Here is a 260-nt window from a genome sequence, read left to right as displayed (position 1 = left end):
AAAAAGGGAGAGAAAGTAATTTACAATAACATCACCTTTTGTGCATTTAGGTTTTTTCCTTTGTTTCAGAAATTGTCCACTGATAATGAGAAAAATACTAAATAAAAAATAAAACACTCAAAAATTCAAAACACTTCTTGAAAAACACAGAAAAACTTTTTACAACCATTCCTTTATGTCTTTTTGTTATATTTACTTATTTGTGCTTATTATTTATTCATATATTTATCTGATATTTGTGCATTTCTGCTCGCTCCACC

The sequence above is a fragment of the Gadus morhua genome, chromosome 13 (assembly GCF_902167405.1).
Source record: "Gadus morhua chromosome 13, gadMor3.0, whole genome shotgun sequence".
NCBI lineage: Eukaryota > Metazoa > Chordata > Actinopteri > Gadiformes > Gadidae > Gadus > Gadus morhua.
The sequence above is the reverse complement of the archived record's forward strand: the minus strand, read 5'-3'. Positions refer to the sequence as shown.